This window comes from Pseudopipra pipra, chromosome 3, assembly GCF_036250125.1.
Source record: "Pseudopipra pipra isolate bDixPip1 chromosome 3, bDixPip1.hap1, whole genome shotgun sequence".
In the NCBI taxonomy this organism is placed as follows: Eukaryota; Metazoa; Chordata; class Aves; order Passeriformes; family Pipridae; genus Pseudopipra; species Pseudopipra pipra.
Window position 1 is genome coordinate 79,059,476 of NC_087551.1, and position 24,821 is coordinate 79,084,296.

Sequence of the window (24,821 nt, forward strand, 5' to 3'; positions counted from 1 at the left end):
TAACATGACCAAGTCGCCATAAGAAAAAGTACAGCTAGATATAATATAGTGAAGTGTTACATCAGTTAGATCCAGCATCCTGAGCGTGGGATGCTAAAGACTGTCTGGCATTGCAGGGCTAGTAATTATTTAAGGGAACAAATCTTGAGAGACCTTTAGCAAATCCCAACTGAAGCATTGTATAAAAAGGCAGAGGAATACAAGGAATGAGACAATTTACATGTCTTGGCAGAGACACACCAACCAGAGGGGAAGTCCAAAAGGAAATGTCACCAACTGGCAAGGCAACAGCTGCGTTTACCAACTTAAACAAAATTAGTCATTGAAAATACAAATGTAAAGACCAAACTAGGAGTCTTCCTCTCAGATGTTATTTCCATTTTAACATGTGGATGTGAGTATTGGAAACTCACCAGAGGCACAGATGCCTCATGCCTCCAGAGGTAAATACCTGGGGAAAATACTAGGTAACAGACGGAATGAATTTGTCAGAAATGCAAAGATCTGTCACTTTGTCACAAGCGTGTCCCCCAAGTTCTCCAGGGTAAGTGATGGAAACATTGGGTCGTGTGCTGAGAGTGAAGCCAGCAAGCCTGTCTGAGCAGATGGGCTCTTGAGCAGCTGGAGGAACATGCAAATGGTCAGACCAGATATTACTTGGAGTGTGAACACTTACTGGCACTCAATGATACAGAAAAACTGCAGAGAGCAGCTGAAGATTGGCACAGACATTGAAGCCACATTGGCTCCCAGAGCAACATTTGCGGGTGCAAGAAGGCTTTGGGGGAAAAAGTTACTCTTGGTACACTTGGGGGAGTGGGTGTGTGCTTACATGGGGTTTTCTCCTTTAGAGATCCAGACTATTTAAAGTCACTGAGAGGAACCAGAGCTTCCCAGTGACGGCATTTCTGGCCCAGGCTGCAGAGAGCTGAATTGCATGGACAAGCCAAGAAATCTGTCATCTCTGGTCTAGAGTGCTTTTTCTGTCTGGCCTCAAGGAAATCACACGACCTCACCAGCTCTCCAGAGCTCTCTGACCTCAGGACTGTGAGATTTTAATTAGGAGCAGTGGACAGTACACTACTTTTTGTGATTTCACAAGCTGTCCTCAGGGGCTAGTAGGTGATGCAAGTTACTGTGGAAATAGAAAAAAAGCATGTGTTTCACACGCTGAACTGGGAGTAAAGTTGCTTGTAGCTTTATTTAAAAGTGGCCCAAGGTGGTGTAAGTGTAGCTACAGATTGTCTTCAGAGGTGAAGGGTAGCCCTTACCTTTCTGCTTCATGAGTGCTTGTGTGTTAGACAGTACAGTTTAGTGGTTTTTTTCAGTTGATGTGTTAGGTGATGGCAGTTACTACAGTAAAAAAAACGTTTAGGTACCTGAGTTTTAGACCAGTTTGTGTAACATGGGGACAAAAATAACATCCCGTGTTATTTATAATCCTTCCTTCACTAGTACAAATAGAATTTCAGTTGTTTTTTCTTTATAACTCTGGTTCCTCTACTGCTTTCATATTAAAGTTACCCTATTCATTCTCCCTGCTTTTATCACTGCAGCTTAGCATCTTGTGTGTCAGGGTTGAAGTAGTGTGCACCCCTCTTGTTAGGCCAGTGTTACCTCAACTCTGCTGCTTCTCTTTTGACTTCTACACTGGGGTACATACAGCCATCAAATGTTTATTCCTAGTGGCAGTGTCACCTGCCTATTGGATGATAAGCTGATTTTTCAGAGAGTTAGAAATTTAAGGCAGAAACTACTGATTTGATGATCTGTTCACACATTCCCAGCCAGACTCTTATTATTTCTCATCCAGCCTAGCTTTAAAAGGTAGAGACAAGAAGATCCCGGCACCAGGCCTGGGGAGACTGTTCAGCACCCAAACCAAAGCTTTTTGCCATGTTCGCAGTGAGAATTTTACTTGCACATCCCTCAAAGGCATTTGTTACCATTTACCACAACCTTCCTAGCTAAGCCAGATTTAGCCCTTTTGTTTCTTTCTCAGTAGCCTTGTAGGATAACTTTGGCTCCTGGTAACTACAAACCTGGGACCGAGCATCTGTTTTGAGGTTTGCTTTCAGCCTGCCCTGTTTGGTGCAGCAGAGCTCCCCTGCAGCAGCACGGTGAGCCATGGCAGTAGGTGCAGACAGACCTGCATGCTTCACGTGATACCATCCTTTTGTATCTGTAGCCAAGTGACAAAGTCACCTATTTGGCAGGCAAGAGCTAAGCCATGCATTTTTCCTTTGAGAACCAGTAGACATCACAAGCAGCTTAGTAAAGGCACAGTACTTTCCTGAGTTGGTGGTGTGAGTTATGCTGCCTTCCCTCTCCAGAGATGCTCAGAAAGCAGGGTGTGAGCTTGGGAGCATAATCAAGGATCCCCTTTCTAACCACAGTGAAAGGCAGTCTATCTAAAAGATAGAATCCCTTTTGAAAACAGTCTGCTAAGTGGGGCTGCAGACAGCAAAGCCTGCCACGGCATGGGCTATCCATGCCAAGGAGCTCATCTGGATTGCATTTAAGAGGGGGTTTCAGATGAGAAGAACCTAAATGAACACAGGACCTGCTGTATTTGAAATTTTGACGTCAGCAGACATCAGAATACAGATGTCACCAAACTCTGTAGGTAGGTTGGGATGCAGCAGAGGCCAGTTATGAGAGCTTGGGGCATGCCAGGGGCCAAATCTGGTTGCCCAAGGGCTTCCCTGGCCAGTGTTTCATAGAGCCCCAGGACCATCTGGTAGGGCTGCTCAGTGGTTTCTGCAGGGAGCTTCACTTGCAGGATCTCAGCTGGAAACCCCATTAAACTGGTATCCAGCCTCGTTGGGGCCACTTGCCTTTGCCCATGATCCAGTGTGGATGTGCAATGGGCTGCCTGCCTATCTGGCCTGGATCAAGTCATTTGGGCCCCTCACAGATACATCCCCCGGAACAAAGTCGTAATACAAATTGATCATGGCAGCAGGGATGGAGTTCAGCAGGAAATTGGCCCTTAGGGTATTTTATCAAATTTTTGAAGCATGAATTGTTGGTAAACCAGAACTAGCATTCCTAGTCTGCAGTAAGAAGCGATATAAAGCAGCTGCAGCCCTGCTACTGGTGTCTGGCATTGTATTTTTCCTGCCCTTTCTCTGCAGGCTGGCTGTTTATGTTGCCTTCCTTCCCAGGGGCATGGAGCACACTGAGGACCCCAGTCCAGCTGGAGATGGCAAACCTGTGAAAATGCTGCTGTGCGTGACCTTGAGCCAGGAGACCAGACCCAGCTCTCCTGCCGCCAGGCCCCTAAGGAGTTTGTCTGTGTGCAGGTGGCCATAGTGGAGCTCTTAGTCCCTTCCCTAGGCAGCAGAGGGGTTCATTCACCGCCTCGAAGATGGGTACCTGCGGTGGTGTGACATGTGCCCTGGAAGGGACTGTCACTTTGCATCAACAGGAAAGGAGATCTGGAGAGATGACTGTCGCAGCTGCAGGTTTCTGCCTTCCATCTGATTCAGAAGAGATTAATCATGGTCTAAACTGCTGGAGTGATGGGGCCATAGAAATTGCCAGATAAGTACTAGACAGCTAATTAGACAGTATTTTACTTCGTAAGGTGCATTCTCTAGGTGAGTGTAGCAATCAGCAGAAGTAGAGAGCTAGGTATGAAAGGCATGGTAAAACTGAGATTCTTTTATCTTTAAGTTGTGGTGCTTGATCATACAGTTTATTAACTGTCAGCAGCTTAAGTATCTATGGTGGTCTTGCACATTTTAGCAGATAAAAGTTTTTACAAGTTAATGGGGATGTTCTCTAAATTACATTAATTTCTGCAGGAACATCATAGGTAGCCTTTTGTTTGCACTTCTCCATTTCAGGATTGCATCAGGAATAACTGAATCGTCAGTCTAGACTTTTAATTTGAAGAAAGTTTTTATAAGCCTCAAGTCACAGGTTTTATATTGTTCTGCAAAATGCTGTGAAAATGTTGTAAACACAAATAGTACATGTAGCTTTTCAGAGCCCTGGTTTGATTTTCATACATTGGTTGACTTATTTCTTGTATTCCTCTTGATGAGGACAGCAGAAAGAGCTTTAAAGATATTTTCATTTGTATGAAACGATATCTCTGCTGCGACTAAGACCATAAGGACTTCTCGTTTTCTGCCATCTCCCGTGCTCTTTAATCTCTCACGGCTCCGCATGTCTATTTGCATCGATTTGCATCTCAAACCGATTAGATAAAAAATTAAAAGTTTAGTTGGAAATTACAAGATGTACTGAAAAGTGTCATACTCTTTGACTGCCTTGCTTCCAGGAGGTAGTGGGTGGGAAAGAATAAAAGCATACCTTAATTATACAGTCGCTCTGTTTATTTTCACCACTGTAGCTTTGCTGAAATGTGCAGCAGACATCCTAATTCCACCACGCGGGGTCCCTGGATATTGCACCTGCCAGGTCCCGCAATCTTGGTACCGTAAGTTGGGGATGTGTGTGTGGCTGAACAATGCAGGAAGACTACAAGAGGTTTATCCCATTGGAAATAAATTACAGTGTAGTGTAGCATGAAAATGATGTGTCAGTGAATACAGAACACAGGATTACCTTCTGTCTCTTCCCTTTATCATAGATAACAGCAGCAGTATGGGAAGGAGATTTATATTGCGCTTATTTGAAGCTGACCAAGCAATTTAGGTGAGATGAAATAGGGATTTTATTTCTGGAGAGAAGAATGTGTTCTTGCTAAAATGTCATTAATTGCTTTATTATTTAAGGCACAAATTATATCCAGCAATTTGGTGGTCTTCTCTTTTTTTCCGGTGAAAATAACTCACCATGGAAAGATTATTCTGTCAAAAAATGATGAACCTCTTAACAAATTAAGTTGAAAGAAGCTGAACTTTCAATTCAGCTTCTCTTCCCCCCCCCCCCCACTCTCTCTAAGCACTGTGTGCATCTGTGAACTTCAATAAAAAACAATAGTGGCTTTGTTAAATATAAAAACCTTAACAAAAACTATGGCAGCACTAGAATTACCGGCATCCCCTTACATGTTGGGAAGCTGCTATCACGCTGCAGTAGCGGTGGCACAGCATGCCTGTTGCAAGCAGAGCCTTGTGCTGGTCACACATGGAAGCGAGGAGCTTAGGAAATCTCTCTTGGAGGCAGAGGCACTTGCCAGGGTGGTCCCTTCCAAGTCCGGAGCTGAACTCCGCTCCTGCTTCCCTGCCCTTGTTTTAAAAATGCCATGTAGAACTTCTTCCTCAGGCACTGTCCCTGTGTGCCAAGCTTCCCTGCTTTGGCACTTTCTTGGGTTTTTTTAATCAGTATCTTTGCTATCTCTTTTTGCTCCTGTTGGTGCATTTTTGTGTTTCTTAATCTGGTGCCTCCATCAGCCTGCCACCAGCAAGCCAGTGGCCTATCTCCATAACCCAAAGCTATGCTTTCTCTCCCAGGGCTTTATGCCTAGAATTTGCCCTGACAATATTAACCCAATGCTTGCCCATGACTAATTTATTTGCAATAAAGTCAAATTGAGCCCAAAAGTGATGTGCCCCCGGGCGTATCGCAGTTTTCTTGTACAAGCTTTCGTGTTCCTGCTTACAGGAACAGTCACTTCCACATCTTGCCCAAAGCACAAGCTTCAGGGTTTCTGCTTTGGCACAGGCCGAGGATTAAGAAAGATTTGGAGGTTGTGAGATGAGCAGATTCTTTTGTATTGTTAGTTCACTTGGGTCACTTTAGAGACCTTGAAAGCATAGCTTGCTTTGACTGTGGCCTGCAGAATTTCCTTACATCCAAGGGCGACAAGGAAGAACGCATCTAGACGTGCACATGACCTGTACAGGGACCCTGTCCTTGCTGCATCTGGATCTCACGTCTGTGGGCTGCAGCAAAGGTGTCCTTCCTGTGACCAAACAGCCTTTCTGTGCTTGAGGTTTAACTCAGTACTTTGCCACAGCACGTTAGGGTCTTCTTGGGTAAAACCAGAGTTCAGTCATTAAGTTAACATGGAAGCATCCCAGTCTTCTATATCCTGTTTTTACAGGGGTTTTGTCAAGGGACGTCTAAACTGTGCTTCATAGGGTTGCCTCCCTCATCTTTCTACTACTGCAGGCTGAGCAGTGATCACCGTAAATTAGGTCTATTAGTGCACTGATCAACCTATGAGTTTTTTTCTGGAGTGAGGTGATAATTATGTTTTACTTTAAAAATAATAGGTGTTCCATAGAGCAAGAGATTTGAGGGCAGTTCTTGTATTTTTCAGTTCTTCATGAGTAAAAGTGATTCCAATAATATATATATATATAATATAAAAAAAGTTCCATTATTGCTGTTTTCCTTGTGAGACAGAGCATTGCTTTCGGCATAAGTGATTAACGCTGCAGCGAGACCCCTGAATTGTCAGTGACTGTATCATTTGTGTCACCATTGATAGGAAAGAACAACAGCTTTTAGAAAAACTATTTTTATTGAAGATGTGTAGACATGAATTTATAGCTTCAATCATGATTCCAAGAGAGCATCTGTGAAAGTGAGATAGTTAGAAAGCTGGATGAAAGAGCTGGCAGGAGGAGTAAAACGTAGAGGGAGACTGCAAGAGGGGATAACACCTGGAAACATGTATTGGATAAGCGAAACTGGAGAAGGTATGCAACCATTATACTTCACCAGTCCCTCACCAACTACTGGCTTCTTGCCCGCTTTTGTATTTTTATTTTGTTTCATCATGGCCTGGTGCATTTATTCCCAGCCTTATTTACAACAGATGATTTTTATAAGGTTCAGAAGTGAGCAAGTGCTTTTTCCAACTCTTTGCTCTCCGTGCCTGCTGGAACATCTGTATGCACACACTTTTCCTGTCTAAAGATAGTTTAAGCTAGCATGCCCAAAATACAGCTTCAGGCTTTGGTTTGTTGTTGTCTTAGTAAGAATAAAAGTATGTTCTAATATTATGTCACTCCGGTTATGTGTTTCAGCAGCTGCAGTCTATCTGTGTCCAGTTTGTTGTGAACGGCCTTGCTTCCTGGGGTTTGTTTTTCCATAGCCAGAGTCCTGGGTGGCTTTGTTGGACCAAGCCCATGCGTTGCACTCTTTCTGTGAGAGTGATCATTCTTGCCCAGTAGGATAATTCCAGCAGGGTTTTCTGCTGGAATGACATGACCTCCTTTGACTGACCTCATGCTCTTCCAGCAATGCTGTTTGAACAGCATCTCTTCCCACCCTCACTGCTTCCTTCCCCCTGGCCCTACAGACATTGCTGTAGTTGTGCAAAAAAATTCCCTCTTTCTTCAGTGCTGTTTCCTAGTCAGATACTTCTGCTTTTGCTTCCCAAATTTCCTGACTTGACCTCTCCCCCTCCCTCCATCCAACACAGATGCGGTACACTAATCGTTTCTGGTGTACATGTATGTTCCTGCAATTTGCATTGAAAAAGTGGGATTTACTTCCTGTGCACCTTTCTTTACTTTTATTTATATTTTGTTATATTTAGTTTAATGCATTGTAACGTGTGCTGTGTGGTCATGAGGCTTAATTTTACCCTCCTGTTGTGCATTCCCATGTAGGAAGCTGAGTTGGGAGCTTTGTGCAGTCTGAGGATCCAGGAAAAAGAAACTCTGTTAAGTGGCAAGTTGTGCTCCAGCTGCAGTTCTGGACTGGCTGGTGTTTGGAAAGCTGAAACACACTCAGATGTTTAAGAGGAGGCTGGTGGAAAAGATAGAGAGGAGCAGAGAAGTTACCAGGATCAGCAAATGCTAGCTGTTCATGCATTTGTAAATGGATATCACAGTTCATGTATTTGTGTGGAGATGTCGATTTTTGCTGACAAATGAAAAAATATGCCAGGCACTTTTACACATAAAGCAGAGAAAAGTGACGTGATTGTGCATGGTTGTAAAAGCTTTTATACTCCTGCAGTTTAGGAAATGTGAAGTGGCAAAGTGAATGAATTATGTGGGTCATCTCAAGTGAGTGCCTGTAAAACAGTTTTGCAGCTCATTATCTGTTATTCTCTTTCTAAGGGTGGTTTTATGGAAAGGGAACTTTTGAAACTTTGAAGATTCTGGTTTTTATTGGTGGTGTTCTTCATCTGTCCTTGGAGTGGCAAAGGCAGGCTCTCCTTGTTATAGAAACCCAGCACACTTGGGCTGAAGGAAGGCGAAGGTGTTATAGCTTCCCTAGCAGAGCAGTTGGGTGTCTCCTCGCCACTGCTGGCCAGCTGGAGCCAGGAGAAGGAAGCAAGAAGCCATACAGCTGGCATCCTTGTTACGATTTTTAGTGTCTGCCAAAATTGGTTTAAAATAGCTGTTACTCAGAGACCCATATTACAAATTTGTATTTGAGCTAGTTGGACTTTTCACAAGGGTTGGAAACCAAGATGGCAAACAGTGCAGCTTGCTGGTTTTTTAATACTGGTTTCCATGTTGTGAAGTTTTTGTCACATACATTTCTATTTCAAGCTCTGGGCCATGAGTTATTTGCTGTAAAGCATGCTGTTGTTGCAGGACTGAATATCTGCCCTTCTTTGGCATTTGGATTATCCTCATTTATGCTGCAGCAATGCCCAGAGGCTGAGCAAATCGGGGCCCCGCTGCGCTGCATGCTGCGTGACAGCACAGTGATGGCCAGGACCCAGTAGCCTGGGCACTGGCTTCAGATGGCTACTGCCACAAGCTGCTTGGGAATATCAGCTGCCAGGCCAGAGGTTACTAGGGACAGAAAGCAGGGATAATTCAGATGAGGCAGTCAGACTTGCATTTTAAATGCAGTTTGCAGTCAGGACATCAGTAGTGCCTTCCTCACCTGAGTCAGCAGATACAAACATGCTGCTCATTGTCAGTGACTATCATTACATATTTCAAAGCCTTATAAGCCCTGACCTACTGTTTGATCTCTACCAACACTAGTTCCAGTAGGACCAGTGTGAAAACAAACAGAAACAGAGATGCCAATTAGAGAGATGTATTTTGTCCTTCCCAATGGGGAATCCCTCTGCCATGTCCTTCTGCTCTGTGTGCAGTATCCTTGGGTGAAGGACAGGGAATGATGTCCTCAAATTCGAGAGATTGAGCTGTAATAGTGAAATGATGGGAATTTTTTTTGTGTTTATAGTATGCCTTAGTCTGAGACAGGTTGGAAAAGAGTCTTAGAATCATAGGTTCATTTAGGTTGGAAAAGACCTTTTAAGATCATCAAGTCCAACTATTAACTCGGTACTGCCAAGTCCACCACTAAGTTGGACAGAAAACACACCATTGGGTGCTTTTTGTATGTTGTATGGGAGGGTGTGAGATGGTTTCCATAGCATGTAGTCTCAGCCATTAGCGTGATTCAGTTGTGCTGTTGCCACCTAGGACAGGTCTCTGCAGTTCTTGGGAACTAGAGCAGATAAAGCCTTATCATCCCCCACCTTCCCTTGCCAGGCAGCGTGTGTGCTGTACACAGCACCAGTGTGGGTACAAGCTGAGGGAAAATTTCATTATGTTTGACAGTGCCTTTTTAACTGAAGTACTGCCACGATTGGCATGACAGCAGTGAATCCCAAAATTGGTTGATTGCCGAGAGAGACTGTGAAGATAGACATGAGGGATAAAAAGAATTAAATGCTTAATTAATGGGTTTATACTCTCTATTTCTTGGAGCATTACTATTTTTCCTCTCTCCTGTTTTGTTTACTTTAAGGTGCCACTTGAAGCTGTATAGAAATTCGGTAAAGAAATCTGCATGTCAGGGTTAAGAGGATTCTGAATTAGGTGATCTACTAGTTGAATACTGGACCTTTTAAATAGGGAAATGTTTTGGGCTACCTACGTAAAGAGGTTATTTGGCCAGTATTATATATATTAATGATAGCACCTATACAACTGCGTAGTTACTCCTGATCCTAAGAGACTAAAGTTTCAGCTTCTCATGGCAGAAGTTCTCTCCTGTTTTCATGTACTCCTGATAACATTTTTCATTAAAATTCTAGTTACGAATGTCAACATTTCTTTGGTGTCTCCTTCTGTTAGTTCCTTGCTTCCCACATGCTGCTTTATGTGAAAGTCTTTGTGAGTTGCTTAAAGGAGTAAAATCCTTCATGGTAATGGAGATGCTAACGTGCATGACAGTTCTTATCCATCCAAAAATGGCAGCAATTGACTTGTAGTTTTTCATATAAACTGATTTTTCACTCAGAAAAGTTTTCACTTAGAGAAGGTAGCTATTAATTACTTATCTCTCCATGTTTCAATATGCCACCATCTCGTTAAATAGCTCCCTTTTCTATTTCTTTCTGAAACTATAAAGCACTCTTTTCTGCAGAACAAGCTCGATGACATCTTGACACTTCCCTAATGTTTTCAAATCCTGGTGGGTTTGAGTGAATTATTGGATGTATTTGAACTTCAGATTCAGAGCTTGTAAATATGCACAGATTAAAGCTAAAAGGGTTGACAAAAATGCACTTGCAGTTGCAAGTGCTAGGTTTGGCATAGTTATCTTTGGCAACACGAGCCTAATCAAGTCCAGGAACTTGAGTGATCATAAATCTGTTGTGATACCGATAGTTGCCTTTTATTACAGTAGTTAGTACTACCTCCACTATTATTAGATTGGACCCTGGGGAAATGCAAAGGAAAGTGCGAGTCTCTCCCACAGTGTTTTGGTACTCATCATCATCATGGCTAGGCTTCGTGAACGAAGATTTGAGAAGGATTCTATCCACGCCTGCTGCAAGCACGCTGATGGCTGAAAAGGCCAATGCGAGATAGACAAGTCCAGTTGCAAAAGGCACAGAGGAAAGTCTCCTTAGGCGGTATTGGCAAGGCACAGTTCTTTCTGCATTGTCTTTTCTCCTCAAGAATGATTCTGCGTGTGTTCTCAAAAGAAGCAGCAGAGTTATGAATAGTGTGTCTCCAGACCTCCCGATTGGAGAACAGAGTAGACCAATGATGATGATCAGTATGGCCAAAGCTGAGATGTTGTTTCAGGGAGTCCTTGTATCTCCTCTTTGGAGCTCCTCTCTTGCGGCAGCCAGTGGCAAGTTTGCCATAGAGCACAATCTTGCCCACACAGAAGCAGCTCTGCAGCATTTAACATCCTGCTTTGCAGAGGGTGCTGAGCTTTTTGGGCTGGAAGTCAGCTTGAAGAAGGCAGAAGTTTTCTACCAACATGCACCTCAGGAAGTCTTCCATCATCCCCACATCATCACTGGTGAATCAGAGCTCAAGTCAGTTTTGGTACGAAGCAAGTACCAAAGATCCTTATCTTTGCTTAGCAGATGGAGAGTAAGGCGACTGTATGAGACCAAGGTGCTGAAGAGGTCTCATCTTCCAAATGTTAGTCCAGAGCATTAATGTGGAATGGCACTGCTTTCACTGGTACCTTGCTTTTCTGTTTCCAAACACCAATGCTGCTACCCACGAGAGACCTGGAAAGACAAGTCCACCCAAGCAATGAAGCTTCCAAGAGCTGATTTCTGATCCTTTGGTGGTCCAAGTGTTTGAAAGATCTGTGAAACCCTCAGCCAATGGCTTTATTTTAATGAAAGGATTTTTGTAGTGACATTAGAGGTATGTGCAGGTAGGTAGCCTTTAAGCAAAGAGAGGAAGTAGGTGGCATCTCTTTTGTTACTACTTCTGCCACTTTACTGTTTGAGAAGAATGCTTTTAAGGGCTCCTATCATACCAACATGTCCTGGCGAGCACTGTTAGCTGGCTCTGTGCAGGGAACAACTGGATCAATAGGTGTTTAGTTCATAAGTTTCACCTACTCGTGTTGTTTTCTATTAATAACTTCATGTTTTAATCCTGTAAGTATATTGTGCCATGCATCTGTCTGTTTAGGGAGCTAATCCTGTGGTGGTAGGCATCTATTTCAGGAGCAGCCTAGAGAAAGCACAGTCTATTTGAGTGCTAGCCTCCATTATTGTGCATAGTGGGTTAAATTGTGGGTATTAGTGTAGTGTAGGAGTTCAAAAAGGAAAGATATTACTTGCAGCGTCAACTCATTAAAAATATTCTGTACAGGTTTTTCCAAAAGAATAGGCAGCCCAAGCACAGTGGGCCCTGTGCCAGGGTATGTAGTAGCCTTGCACAGTACCAATTGGATAAAAGGCAGCTTTTTCTGCTTTTTTTTAAGTATTCCTTTAAAAAAATAAAAAGGGTTTGTGTACAGAAGGAGCAAATTAATTCAGTCCTATCAGAAAGTAGGTCAGTGACTGACCTCCTGATAGCATGAGGCAGCAGTTTCAAGCAGAAGTGACAGCTCAGCAGCATGAACCCTCTATGTCTCCAGGAAACTTGTTTTGACAGATGTAAACACATTGTATCCTGTATTCCTCTTGCTTATTTATTTTTTTGCTTCTGCATTTGAAACCACAAGCTGTCACTCTCCATCCCCTTTCTTCACCCTTTCTGGTCCCCAAAGGGAAATGCCTTGTAATGTAGCTAATAATTTTTGCAGGGCTGCGTAATGAGTAACATTCCAGCAGGGTCAGAGTTTTTTTATGACAGACGAAGTTGGGCACTGTAAACCAGACTTGACTAAAATCCAAACCAAAGTCTTTCCAATGGTAAGGGAAGTCAGTGGGAAGACAGGAACTGGATTAATTTAGGATCCTTGTGTCCTAGTCTTGCTTTTCTTTATGCTGACTGAAATTTTTGCGTAAACCCACATGCCTTCAACGTTTGCATTGCTGGTGTTGGTGTCCATGTTGCTGAACGGACAGGTTCTTTGAACATGTTCTCACTGCAACCAAGCAACTCCTGAAACTGGGATGCTTTTGTAATTTTGAGGGAAGTACAAAAGTGTATATAAATTGGATGGTGGCTCCTTGAACACCCTGTAAAGAATAGTTGGCTCAGAGGACATGGGAATATGTTCCTCCTTTCATTGAGTTGTCATTATCAGCAAGTATTAAAGGTGGATTGTACACTACTAGTTAACTACTTTGACTGGTACCTTTCCTGCAGTGATTCCTGCTGTGGAAATCACTGTGAATCAAAAGGTCAAGCAAGGTTTCCAGCAGTCTCTTTTATTTTGCTTGTAACCAGATTACACGTAAGATAATGCTACATAGATTAGATAGGAGGATTTCAGAATGCTCTAACCACATGGCTCAATTTAAACATTTTTGCTAAAGATCTCATAAAACTTGACATTATTTTCTTCATTACCTCGTTACCTTTCTGGCCTGAGGTTGCTCAAAAACATCCAGAGAATCCTATGGTTATACAAGGAGTGTGTACGAGGTGTACAAGGAGTGATTTTTGCCATGTGATACATAAACCTCTAGAGCCCTTCAGTTGTACATTGCCATAACTGAATTTTTAAGTTCATTTGTTTAGAAGTATTACATTACAGTAAAAAACAGGATGATATTATCTCAGCTAGAAGTAGAGATTTGATTTGGGAGGATGGGAATATATTTTTTAAAAACAAAATGCTTCTGGCTTTAGTAAAGGTTCGATCTGAGTAGATGCAAATCAAGCAAGAAATTAGATTTATTTAACAAAACTAGCTATGAGAAGCTGGGGAAGAAGAAAGTCTTGTTTCAATGAATTACATATTTCTAATGCTAATGCTGTAGATAATGCTGTCATTGATCGTTACCCACCATACAATGTATGTCATGCTAAGAAAGTACTGAAAAATATACTAGTATATACAGTTAAAAACAAAAAAAGGTAAAGCAAAGGAGAAGCATGCTGTAGTGGGTTGACTCCGGCTGGATGCCAGGAACCCACTAAAGCCACTCTCTCACTCCCCTCTGCAACTGGACAGAGGACAGAAAAAAACCAGTGAAGGATTCATGAGCTGAGATAAGAGCTGGGAGAGGTCACTTACTGATCACCTTCATGGGCAAAACAGACTCAAAGTGAGGATAGTACTTAAATTTATTACTAATAGGATCAGAGCAAAAGAGTGAGAAGTAAAATAATCTTATAAACACTTTCCCCCTACCCCTCCTTCCTTCCATGTTCTCCCTCCTCCCCCCCAGCAGTGCAGGGGGACGGGGAATGGGAGTTATGGTCAGTTGTCGTTTCTGCCACCACTCAGAGAGAGGAGTCCTTTCCTTGCTCCCATGGGGTCCCTCCCATGGGAGAAAGTCCTCCACAAACCTCCCTGATATGAGTCAATCCCACAGGCAACAGTTCTTCATGAAACTGCTGTCCCGTGGGTCACTTTTCCATGAGGTGCAGTCCTTCACAAATGAGCTGTACCGGTGTGGGTCCTCCACAGGGGCCACAAGTCCTACCTGGGAAAAACCTGCTCCAGCGTGGGCTCCTTTCTCCATGGGCTGCAGGTCTCTGGCAGGACCCTGCTCCATCCTGGGCCTCCCACAGGGGAGGCCTTCATGCACCCACCTGCTCTAGCATGGGCTTCTCCATGGGCTGCAGATGGGTCTCCGCACCCCGATGTCCTGCATGGGCTGCAGGGGCACAGCTGCTCCACCATGGTCTGCACCACGGGCTGCAGGGGCCTCATCTCCAGCACCTGGAGCACCTCCTGCCCCTCCTTCTGGACTGACCTTGGTGTCTGCATTTTTGTTCCCATGTTCTCACTCTGCTCTTCCCTGGCTGGAATTCTTTCTGTGCAACAGCCTTCTGTTCTTAAATATCTTATCACCCAGGTGTTGCTATTACTCCTGATTGGCTTGGCCTTGGGCAGAGGCAGGAAGCCCATCCTAAAGCTGACTGGCATTGGCTTCAACAGACAGGGGAAGCTTCTAGCAGCTTCTAACAGAAGCCACCCCTGTAGCCCCTCAGCTACCAAAACCTAGCCACAGAAACCCCCTACAGATGCCCACGCACATGTGTGTGAGTACACTTGTGTGCATGGGGAAGGCAGTTCCCAGTCTGCCTTCTGAGGGATCCTAGCACTTCCTTTCTGATGAAGCAGCAAAGGTGGACACAGATGCCAGCTTTCAATTCATTACATTCTTCACAGGGACACTAATTTTCCTCTGCTTAAAAGGGCTGGAAATACAAAGTGGGCTCTAGAAAGGCAAAGATCTAATGGCTTTTCCCACTGTTTCATGCTTGCAGAGATACTGCTTCCCCTTGCTCCCTCCTTCATAGGGGGAGGAGAGTCAGGAAGGGAACAGCATCTTTAGACCTCTAAGGTCATCAAGTCCATCTCGATGTTAACCCAGCACTGCCGAGTCCCCCACTAAACCATGTCCGTAAGTGCCACATCTACGCATCTTTTAAATATCTCCAGTATTCCAGTACTGAAATCCTTTCTGTTCAAGACAGTTTGAGCATCTCAGCCCTTTCTTAAAGTTTAAGAACCGGAACCACTTCAGAAGCGTGTCCCCATCCCAAGTGGGAAGTTAGGGGGTTTCCTCCCACCCCCACATGCTCACAGGAGATCCTGCCAGGCTGCCAGTTTAGCAGCTTCCCTGTTGCTCCTGAGTGGCCAAGCTCTGTGTAACAGAGGTGAGTTGGTGACCGTTGCAGCAACGTGAAGACAGGCATGGAGCAGAGACGAGAAAATTGCCCACAGTGTAGGTAGTCACTGATGCTACTTGCCTTGGGAGAGGAGAGGCCCTACCCCCCTAAACCCCAGCAGCTCTGAAATCTTTGGGTTAGCGTCTTGTCTCACTGGTTGAAAGAACAGTTCCCATGGAATAAGAAAGCTGCAGTCTTCCTTTCCTTTTGAATTTCTAGCCAGGAGAATTTGTTTCATGCAGTCTGCATCCCATGCAAACAGAGACTATCCAGTACATATTTAGTATATATATATTCAATACATGTATTTACCCCTTCAGTTGTGTGTGTGTATCATCAAGGAGCAGGACAGCTTCATATATTTCCTTTTGCCTTTGAAATGTTGGTGATGGCTTGCTGGGATGAATGTCATCTTTATGGCTTTCTCCTGATGCCCTGCATATAGCAGCTTGAGGGAGTGTGACTGTGGGATCAGCCAAGACTCTGCCATCCTCCTTGTGATGAAACCTGGAGGGCAGAGGAGAGAGGTGTGATGCAGGGAGACCACTGGAGATCCACAGTCTGCATTTCCCTGATACTGAACCTTCCTGTACTGGCCCTGTATTGGTTACAGCAAGCACAGACTCACAAAAGGGACTTGGCAAGAAAGGCCCTTCTGCTTGTGGGTGGTTTCTTCACGCTCACAAGTTCGATCCCTCAGGAAAAGACTTGTCGCAGGTAAACAGATACTTTGTCTCAAAAAAGCACTCCAAAATAAACAAACGTAAAGAAAAAAAAGCTTCAGAAAACCCCAAGTCCCACTTTTTTCCTCATAGTATTCTCCACTCGCTTAGTGGGGATATCTTGGGTTCTTTCCATCCCAAAGTAAGAACTCAGTGAGTTTAAGGTCCTTATATTCCCTTCTATACAGCAAAGAAGTGAAAATGCAGAGGAGAGATCGTATATTGGCAACTGAGATAACTTATGGTAAAATTAGTTTTCTTCCAAAGTGGAGGAGAAAATTGTTGCCTTTTAGGTAAATAGACAGCTGAAGTTTTTGACTTAATAGTTGAATCATTTTTATTTCAGCCTCATTGACTCTTGGACTCAATCCAGTGAAATAATGCATTTCATGGGATGCACAGAAAATATTTGTAAATTTTTGTTACTTTGGGGGAGAAAGGTAGGAGTTGCCACCTTAGTGATTTTCTGAATGTACAGCAATGACTTAATTAAGCATGGTTGATACCATTCCAACTGGCAGCACAAAGTCATGTCCATCCTGACTGTAATGATGTAAATGTACTTTGCTTCCATTAGACCTATTTGAGAATAAGTAGTTTGTCAGAGTCACGTCTCAGATGATGAAGAAATTCTGTACAGGGTGTGTGAGGTGAAGAGACTGTATGAAATTTCATCCCCCCCTTAATGTTTTGCAGGAGGTCTTTTTGGTTGATGTAACATGTTTTGGATTTTGTAGAGAAATTAGATGGATGATTCTTGCACTGATGCAAGCAGGGGGCAGTTGGATTGGTCCTACAGAGGTACAGCGTTGCCTCTCTTGAGGACTTTGGAACCATTCAAAGCATCTCTACTTTGTACAACCGTTAAGGGGAAAAAAAAGAGAAAATTAATTCCTTGTATTGCCAAGCTAATTTCCTGAATGAATTTGCTCTGCATCCTCATGCAGTCTGTGCTCTGAGATTTGTTGCAGCTTACAGAGAGGTACTAGAGCACAGGAAGTCCAGGTCACTGGTGCACAATGTAAAGCAGTGGCTTTTAAGTGCTCCTCATGAAACCCATTTGGCAGGTGCTCTGAGTGCTCATTTTGCTTGGCTTTGTTTATTTACCTGGATTTAGGCTAGTGTGGGGCTAATGTTTTAAGTTATGTATCACCACTGAAACACTGCTCATGTCAGCTGGAAACACCTTTATGTCCATTACTGATTCCAGGTTGTAAACGAGACAGATTAATTATCCTGCCCTGAGGAAGAAGAGAAGGAGTTACAATTTAAGAGCTGCCAGTGGTGGGCATGAGTGCTGACTAACACTTACTATCTTGAGTACACGGAAATCAATTTGGACCTCGTCTGATGAATGCTGGTTTGTTTTTTTTCCATATAGAGGTACACATGAGAATCGAGAAATAAATGCGTTCACTTAAGATAACATTGTGTGACAGCTGAGAACAATTAAAACTCTTACTTGTAGCTGTATTTTTTCCTTCCTTTCTACAGTAGGAGGGTGGTGTCTACAGCTCTGAGGAGTTGGTACAGGCTATTTGTCACTGCTGTGATCTTACCTAGAACAAGTATCATACAAGGTTATTTATTTTACAGCCTTTTCTCCTAGTTTTGCACAACACACAGATCTTGGTAGATGGGAAAGGATTTTTTTTTCTTACTAGAGTCTTTTTGGCAATAAACACATGCCTAACTGTAAGAGAAAAAACTTTCACAACCAAGCTTGTTTTGTGAAGCCCAAACATTTATGAAGCTTACAAACCCTCAAACTTTGCATAATGTGCCCATCCCTGGTCTCAAACATGAAGTGGCAGAAGAGGGAAGTGTTACTTTTTTTAACCAACAACTTATGACTGTGTCAACACATGACAATTTGTCAAAGCTTGCTGTAGCGGTACTGTAAATTAATTTTTATCATCAGTTGTGAGTGGTAAACACTTTGTGCGGTGTGAACAGCTCTTAGTACAGTGTGAGTTGTCAGCAGCTTGTGAGCTACCCTAAAATAAAGAAAAAAAACACGAGGGAGGGAAGGATGCAAGCTCGTTTACTAGTACAAAATGGATCTGAGTCTGCAAAAATTTGACATGTGGTGGTATGTTTTTTTCCTCTGTACCAGTCAGCTCAACCTTGAAAACTTGTTTTTTCCATTAAAAATGATCACCTGCAAAGTTGGGAAATCACAACTCTCCATCCTGTGCACCAAGCAGTGCCTGATGGCAAACATCTTTCTCAGACTCATGGCTCAATGAAGTAAAGCCCTCTCTTTACTCTTGTGTTTTGCCTTTCCTTGCTTAAAAAACAGAACATGTCCCGCAAATGCAAGCATAGTCCTTTGTTGAAAAGTCTTGAATCAACCACATAAAATACCTGGAAAAAAACCAAGGTGGCACCCCAAAGAGAAATGGTGGATGATGAGTGCTCTCTCCTCCTCACCTGTCCCTTTGCTGTTTCTCCTTGCCTATCCCAGCTGCTGTGGTGGAGCTGGCATTATTGGTTTGTACAGTAGCAGTCGACATGATGGAAGAAAATTATTCCGTACAAAAAGACAGGGAGTATGTATTGTAGAAAACAACTTTTCGATACAAACCAATTTAAACCTGTCACTTTAGCAGAACAAGCAGTAATAACCTCCCAACCTAACAATGACTGCTAAGCCGAACGTTAATTCGCTCAGTTGTTGAATTGCTAACGTGTCTACAACTTACAAGTGAACACCCACTCAAGAGAGAGAAAATAGAAGTTGGTGCCTGGAATTCCTGGCCTTGCTGAAATCACCTACATTTCTTTGGCACTAATTCATCTTGCGTTTCCTGCAAATGTTTTAAGTAGAACTAGATGAGAAAAACAGCTGCGCTCGTTTGTTTGCTGCTTTGATACACTCAGTGGGGGGCTTTTTTCTCAAGCACAGTCGCTCTTGGCTTATACACCGTAGGCTGGCTTGGGCTGCATCTTGGGGCTTGTTCCTGTGAGCAGGCAGCACACATGAAGCTTGGTAAGAGAACTTTATTGAGACCTACTGAAGCTAGTTTTAACCGTGTTACAGTTTTAAAGAGAAAGATTGCTTTATTTGTGTATTTGCTCATAAAGAATTTTGGTTATCTCTCCTTTTCTAGATATAACTGTAGGTGCTGCCTGTATGAAAGAGCTGAGCCACACCATCCACTAAACTGTCTAGAGCAGCAGTTGGCTTGCTTGGAAATTGCTTCCAGGACTGTATTGTAAGTAAGTATTTTTGTAAAAGCAGCATCAAATGATTTCTTCAGTTTTGAGGTGGTTCTGAGATGTTTTGGTTGTTTTTTATAATTTCATAGTTTAACATCTAGTTGACATTAGCATTGCATGTGGGAATCTGAAGCATAGAGCTAAAGCCCTTTAAAGGCTTTTTGCTGACTTGTTCTAAAACTCCCCAGCATAGTACCTGAACGCTTCTGATAACATGCAGCTACATGTAAGCCTATGAAGAAATTTGGCCAAGTACATATTGATCTATTTTGTCATTAACTCTGTGGCATACATGTTTTTTGAGTGTTCAGCCCTGCCTGCATTTTTACACTTCGGCATTTTAGCTATGCTGGTGTAGCCCTGCTAGGGCAAATGCTTTGTGGAGATTTTTGTAAACTGTGATCTGCCTAACTCAGTTTGAAATCGTCCATGACAGGTTGCCCTTTCTGATCCAAAAAGAGCATTGGTTTGTCTCTTTGGGCATGCAGGGGATATGGCTTGGGAACCTCAGCAGGCTATGAATGGAGGTGAATTTGTCAGCTGCATCTGTTTCCATGATCACGGAGTTGTAGAATATCCTGATATGGAAAGGGATCCACCAAGATTATTGAGATCATCGTAGTGATGAGTGAGTCTCAATGTAGAGGGCTCTATTTCATATTACGAGCCAATTGCATTGAGTATGGCATTGAGAACGTGTTTGCATTTAGAATTAATAGCATCGTCCTAGAAAACTTCAAGATGTACACTAAGAAAACCTCATCATGCTATTTAAACAGTTCCTTTAGAGAGCATAATCCATTTGGGGATGTTTGTGACCTGAAATTTTATATCTTTTATTTCTTTTTATATTGCCTTCATTTTTCTGCTGCTGCAGGTTACAAGAAGTATGATATGAGAAGTATTTATGACATAAGTGCATTTTCCTTGAAATGACCTCTGATAACATGGTCGCTTGAGATAGCAATCATGGGAGAGTTAGCGACTTAGAGTTCAAATCACTTAGTTAAGCATATTATGCAGGCTGCTCACACTCCTCAGCACCTTGCAAAATATTCCCTACAGGTGACATTTGCTGTACATAAACTAGGTTTTATATACATATATATATATATATATATGTATGCTAATCCCGTAATCCCATCACCAAGTCCTTCAAATGCAGCGGTTGAGTCAATTTTTGCAATAGGCTTTTTCTTTGCGTATCCTTGTTCTTTGTGGTCAGCTGTGGTCTCTCTCCAGGTGAGGCTGTGCTGGACAAAATTCTTTGGCTCAGCTCTGCCAGCAGTTATCTGCTAGATAGAATAACTGCTGTTTTGTGCCTGCACTGTGCCTGCTGGACTCATGAGGCACTCAGCCCAATTCTGCATGGGTGAAGGTGGATGAGATGAAAAAAGGACCCAGTTGCTGTCAATGATCAGGCATTTCAGCTATCACAGATTGGCAGAGAACAAGTGAGGGAATTGCTTGGGGGAAATTAGGACTTCAAAAAGTCTAAATTCTAACAGTTTTCTAATTAGAAATTTAGAACAAGGCATAGTATTTGTTTTCAGTATCATGCCTGTAAATGATGTGTCTGCTTCTGGAATTTATGTCCTGACCCAAGCCACCATTGCTTTCACAGAATCATAAAATCATTTAAAATCATAGAAACAGAGTTGTTTAGGTTGGAGTACATGCTGCTGAGGCAGTCTCAGTTGTACCAGTTCCTTGAAGGATTCACTTGCGGTTTTCTGCCTCATGTCCTTCCAATTTAACTGTATTAGTCTGTTTAATGGTGCCAGAAGGCCACATATTGGCTCTCCGTGAAGCCTCAAACAGTAGATACGTGCTTTTAAATGGTTAAATAAATGTTAATTATGATTCACAAATAGTTTTTCCCCAACTATTAAGTAGTATCAAACGCTGAATTTTTCATTCAGTAATTGTTTTTCCAGCTGCTGAGTGGGACCAAGTATTCAATATTTTTACAGAGTTATTTTTGCAGCTGCTCGGCTCCTTTAAGCGTAAAAGTCTTGTGTTATTTTTTAGGGCTTGAAAGCCGTGGATGCACAGTGGGCACAAAAAGCCTGTGGTGGGAGTGGAATGATGACAATCTTCTGATGCACCTTGGTTAGTTGTGGATAGTTTGGGCCACATCCAGATAAGCTGAAAATAGCATACTGGGGACTTTTGAAAGTTTGTGGGTTTGCAGCATTTTCTCACAAAAGTCTGAAGTCTGTTTCTTTCTCACTGTGTTAGTTATTACACAGGTGGAAATGAGTTATTTTTTTCCCTTTCAAAATCTTGAGACATTCTGTGAAGGATTCAAACAGTGTGAATTATTTCATGAAATAGTGGTTTGCCTTGTTGCACCTCCTTGAAAATAGTATAATACCACAGAATTTTGTCTTAGAAGTACATATTATGTGCCTTTCACAGGGAATCTTAAAAAATTTTCAAATATCAATTAAACCACAGATCATGATGATAGTGAAAGAGACACTGTTCTCACCCACCATGACGACTACCCTGGCAGTGAGCACATGGCTCACGTTTTCCCAGTGATTCATTAGCTAACCCAGTAAAACATCCTAGGCGGTCTGATGCAGTGGCTTACTGGTAGCTGTTCTTCAGATGATTACTCATGTCAGTGTGATGCATAGCAGCATCAGAACATTCACTTTGGAACTTACCTTTTTTGTGCATCTCTTTTCTCTGGTTTTCCCACCAGATCTGCTCTGCTGCCTCACAGTGCTGCTGTTTGCATAAGCAGTTGCTGTAATTCTGTGAAGCTGTGAATTAAGACATCTCCTTCTAAATATCACTCCTGTGTTTTAATGACACCATAGTCATGAGCACAGGGCGCACTAAGGACACTTAACACTGAGCTCTAGGGAGAGGATGATGTTGGTGGGGGAAAAGACCAAATAGTGAAAGGTAAATTCTGTTTAATCTTCAGTTGTGTTGATTTTTTAGCCAAAACAAAAAGAAGCAGAATAAAAAGCTTTCACAAAGCAGAAGTGGAAGTGAACTGAAACGTAGTGACTAGACAAATGAAAAAAAAATGTTCATTATAAAACCCACCAAACTTAAATCACAAAGCCCCAGAAGAAGAGGTGATCTGTCAACTACCCAGCTTGGACCCAGCTTCCACCCAACTGGAACCCATGGTCTGGGTTCAGTTCCCTGCCTTGGTCACAGGTTTCCTGCATGTTCTCAGCCAACCTCCTTCATCAGACCTATGGCTGACTTCCTCATGCGTGCAGTGGAGATCATAGAATCATAGAATCAACCTGGTGGAAAAGACCTCCGAGATCATCAAATCCAACCCTTGATCCAACACTGCCGTGGTTACTAGACCATGGCAATAAGTGCCACTAAGTCTCATCTTAAAAACCTCCAGGGATGGAGAATCCACCACTTCCCTGGGCAGCCCATTCCAATGTCTGGTTACTCTCTCTGTAAAAAATTTCTTCCTAATATCCAACCTTCCTCACATTCATTGTGAGGACAAAGCCTACTGATGTTGCTGAAAGACATGGATGTTGTGATGGGACGAACCACCCCAGGGACTAGAACAGGAGGGATGTGCTTCCTCGCAAAGGATAATCGCCCATTACTGCTTGCATTTCCATGTTAAAGGGTAGAGGAAATGATTTCCAGATTTAAGAAGAGTTGATTTTTTTCTTTCCAACTCTTTCAGGCCTATTTCTTGTGGAGTTTGGCTGCCCCGGTGCAGCAGCAGGCTTTGGAATATTCCCTGTCTCTCACCTTTCTCCTCTCAGTCTGTCTGCTTATGGCTTTGAATCATTCCTGTCTGCTCAACATGCGCACCCTGCACAACCCAACAGAATCAGAAACATAGCTTCTGTCATCTTTCGAGTTACATGGAGATCTCCTAACATGTAAATACAGTTGTGTGTAAGAAAGAAACCAAAGAGTGCTTGAGGCTGGTCAGAGGGTTACCAAAGGTGACCCTAGCATCTGAGGAAGGTGGTACAAGGCAGTGGGACATCACACTCATGCCTGGCAAAGTGTGTGCTGGCACAGTGTGACTTCTAAGGATGTCCACGTAGCCCATCACCACCATTGGCCTTCAGCCCCTCTGCTCCTCCACTCAGTCCCTGATAGGCAAATATTCATTTGTAGGGGATTTGTATATACTCTTATTCAGTGCTGATGCTAATTCTGAGTAAGGAATCAGAAACGACAAGGTTGCGTGCCTTTTGATGTGTCCTTTTATCTCCTTTGGGTTGGTAGTTAAACTTTACTCTCCCCTTATAGGAATTATTTTTCTCTGAGAAGAGCCTGTGGAGCTCCATACACTCTTTTCCTTCTCCAAACAGGAGAATGCTCTTCTCCTGACAGGGATGAGATCTTGAAAGTACAGGCAGGTTCATATTCAGACTTGAGCCATGCTTTGTGTTCTCTTTGATTCTGCTACAACAACTCTTGCTGTTTCCTGTCCACCCACCTTCTTTACTGCCTTCCTCTTTTCTTTTAGTATTGCTTTCATAAACCTTCCTCTGACCTGACCCTCGACTTTTTCTGAGCTGCCAGGATTGATTAGCAATCCTTCTCTTTAAGACCTGTGTAGTCCTCCCATCCCTGATGTATTTCAAGTCCTCCTCCCATGGCCACAGAAACACTTCTTTAGCCTTACCTTGAGATCCATACTCACCTGGACCACTTTCTGCCACTGATACTCTTTATCCTGACCCTGCCATAAGAAGTTTCTTCTTTGTCATGACTTATTTTTGTCAGGATATAGAAGTATCTTTTCCCTCCCAGATCTTCCCTCCTCTACTTGTTCCTTATTCCCAAATGGCAGCCAGCCTTTGTCTTGGGCGGGTTGGATTTTCTTCTGTAACTCTCATCAAGTTAACTTCATTGTTTATTTTTTCCCACCACTTCACTGCACTTGTTTTCCTTCTCTCCTCATTCATAAAATGGTTTGGTTTGAACTGGTTCTGGTTTCTCATTTGGACGCTGCTTGATGGCACCACACAACTGTCTAAATGCTGAGCCTGTGTACTGAGTGAGGGGCAGACCAGAGGTCCACCAGCCCTGCCTCTGGCCATGGCCAGGAGTGAACATCCATGGACAGTGCATGAGAAGGCAGAAGACAGGCATGGGTAGTGCCAGTGGAAGGGCTGTGATTTAGAGGAGCTCTAGAGTAGCCTTGGTGGATCCAGAAGCAAGCCCACTGATTTTGGTTGAGTCACTGTCATTTTAGATAAATAAAGAGCCCATTTCTCCCTTGGAGACACAGTGCAGCTCCAGGTTGACTGCTATGTCTAATCCAAACTTCTGAGTATGAAAACTTCTTGGTCCAGGAAAAGCAATGTCTCGCTCCTTCCAAGTCTGGTCAGCTCAGAGCCCCTTGCTATGAGAGAACATGGATGGTTTGAGATGTGGTGCTGTTGACTAGATGTCCCCTTTCTACCTGCAGTGCTTGTCCATTTTCCCAGCTGGTGAAACTGGA

The 24,821-nt window shown here is 43.1% G+C and overlaps 1 protein-coding gene across 8 annotated transcripts in view; it reads left to right on the forward strand.

Moving 5' to 3' along the window:
- The window catches only part of BACH2 (BTB domain and CNC homolog 2), a 193,347-nt gene that overhangs the window by 68,724 nt on the left and 99,802 nt on the right, over positions 1-24,821 (forward strand). For 5 of the 8 annotated variants that reach the window (XM_064649961.1, XM_064649959.1, XM_064649958.1 and 2 more), the window contains one exon: positions 19,246-19,354. The exons of 1 other annotated variant lie outside the window; for it this stretch is intronic. The gene's annotated coding sequence lies outside the window, so the exon portion shown is untranslated. The remainder of the gene's footprint in view (positions 1-19,245; positions 19,355-24,821) is intronic. 2 more of the 8 variants (XM_064649962.1, XM_064649960.1) reach the window with 1 other exon arrangement.